The sequence below is a fragment of the Typha angustifolia genome, chromosome 9 (genome assembly GCF_048772165.1).
Source record: "Typha angustifolia cultivar Huaian chromosome 9, ASM4877216v1, whole genome shotgun sequence".
NCBI lineage: Eukaryota > Viridiplantae > Streptophyta > Magnoliopsida > Poales > Typhaceae > Typha > Typha angustifolia.
Window position 1 is genome coordinate 7,160,979 of NC_133247.1, and position 3,064 is coordinate 7,164,042.

Below are 3,064 nucleotides of genomic sequence, written 5' to 3' on the forward strand. Positions count from 1 at the left end.
CAATAATACTCACATGGTTACTTTGAGTGCTCTAAAGATTTAGCCTAGTTATCTCAAGTAGTGGTCACATCACCAAGGTTTAAAGGCTATTAAAAGTGCTTACCCTAACACTTAGTGCATGTTTATCACTATATCATCATAAAAAAAACACATGGGAAATAATTCCTTAGTAATTTCAAAGAATGTCCCCCACAACTCAGTTGTCCCTTTGAACCTAGATCTTAGGATCTCTAGTCAACTAGATTTAGTTGTCATTGTATTGTTACTCTAGGTGATAGGGTTTAAACTTATTCCCTCAATGAACAATATACTTGATCCCTTGTTAAGCATTTTCTTAGTGGAGCAGTGATGTTATCTTTTGATTTCATATAATCAACAGATATTATACCATTTAAGATCAATTGTCTCACAATATTATGTCTATGACGTATATATTGTGACTTGCCATTGTAAATTTGACTCTATGCCCTTCTTATGGTCAATTGGAATATCTTCTAAGAAATTGCTGACATAAGTTTTGACCATATAAGAATATCTTCTAAGAAATTTTGAAGCCACTTTGCTTTTTCTCTAGCCTTACCTAATGTTACGAGCTCAGATTTTATAGTAGATCTAGGTATACATATTTATTTAGAAGATTTTCGTGATACAGATGCACCCCAGGTGTAAAGACATATTTACTCATAGATTTTGGTGTTTTTCTTATAAGAAATCCAATTTGTATCACTGTACTCTTCAAGTATTGTTGGATATTTTGAATAATACAATTCATAGTTAGTTGTGTATCTTAAATATTTGAGTACCCTAACTATCACCTTCTAGTGGTCATTCATTAGATACTTATATATCTACTTAGTTTACTCACAGAGTACGGAATATCCGGACAAGTGAAATTTATGATGTATATCAAACTATCTATCCATCTCAAAATAAATTATACTATCATACCAATAAACATATTAACATATCAATATCCAAATCTACAATAAATATGCTAGACTACTACATAATTTACTAGGACCTACACAAGCCATGGCAAACCATCAAAATATAACTAAAATAAATAAAAGAAATAAAGCAATTGGCACACGAGTATAATAAAATCTGACTTATATTATACAATTCATCATCTAATACAATAGAGTACAAATATCTAATAATGATACAACATAATTTGTATATAAACTTCTTCTATATCATCTCACGTCTAGCTCACCTTATCTTCAGTCTAAAATATCTATTTAGGATATCTCAAGTCACTAACAGGTACTGCATATCTGAAAGAGGTTAGAAAAAAAATAAAGAGAGTCATAAGTTAAAAGCTCACTGAATAGATCTTTCCCCAAATCAATGATGCTAAATAGAGAGTAAATTATGTATGAGATAATATGAATTAGAAAGGAACATTTTGCAGAATTATTTATAAAAGTAATAAAATACTTTTTCCCACCTCTAGTAACTTTAAATTACATACATTGGTATGTACAAGTTGTAGAGGTTTTAAATTTCGTTTAATAAAATGAAAAGAATCTTTAGCCAATTTGGCTTCCACACATGTTTCATATTTATTATCCAAATCAATATGAAAATTAGGCAATATGTTAAGATTAATATTAATCTATGCAATGTATAATAATTAACATATCCTACTCTACCATGCTAAATTTCACAAGATTCAAGCAAGTAAGTAGAAGAAGATTCATCTTTATTAAAGAGGCCATTAGATAAGTAGCCCCTTCCTACATACACATCAATTTCTATAAGCACAAACTTATCAAAGTCAAACATCAGCTTAAAACTTTTTATACTCAACTATGATCCCACAACATGTATTGTTTAGTGAAAACATTTAAGGAATTATGGGATTCCTCAATGATATGATGCATGTGCCTGACGAGTTGTTTAGTCTGTTGAGGATATAATTCCTACAAAAGAAGTTGGCATGCTTCCATGTTTCCTTGTGTCCATTGCAGCAACTACTTTCTATCGGTTTTCACTTTTCACAATTTAGGCATATCATCATATAGAAATTTAGCCATGTTCAAGGTGGTTTGATAAAACTGCATTTTTTACTACCATCTTTAGGAGTCTGCAACATATAACTTTTCAGGCTTTCTCCATAATCTATAGTCGGAGGAGCAGTGGTAAGGATAATAGTACTTTTACTATTTCAATCAGCTATACGATTAAAAGAAAAAATAAAAAATATGATCATAGAAAAACAACAGTGACAAGAATAAGATTAAAAGCTAGGGATTGATCTTAAGATGGTTGCCAGTAATAATCTGATTCTAAAAGTCACAAAAAAATCTGATAAAAATAAGTAATTAAGTTAAACAAACTTACAAATTACAAAATATAAAATTTTCTATAATAAAGTCTAATGGTGGACACTATTTTCTTAAGACCAATTTGTGCTCCACCGATTATTTCTTGAACAGTGGATGTCAATTTTCCAAGATACAATAACTACCTGGCAATCAAAAGGAAGTTGCTATCCGATTGCCTTATCGAACCATAATCATGCAGTACTCTATCTCAAATGCAAACGGAAGACTCAAATGGAATGAACAAAAATTTTGTTAGAAACTAATGTAAACGAATGACCTATTTATAGAATTGCATAGTCACATTGAAGCCATGCGAACGATTGGATCAAGATATCAAGTCACGAAAGGATGCACTGCTTCGGGTCTGAATTGATTAATTATTTTAATCTGAAAGGATGCATCATTTCTAGTTCAACCAATAGATTAATTATTTTAATCTAAAGGGACCCACAAAGTTGGGTTTGACTAGACCAGAACTTATATCAGGCAAAAATAATTTTAGACTTGATCCATTTGTGCGAACCAAACCGAACCGAGCTAAGCGAGATCAAGCAGCATATGTGTGTGTGAGTTGATTTGCTTTGATGTCTTTATCCACAAAATAGATATCTCATTTGGGGCCAAAAGCCTATGGGAAGTTTGATATACCATATTAATATTTCTCAAATATTTAATATGATATTAAACTCACTTCTCTTTATTTTTTATTGTCACATGATATCCACTTTAGAACT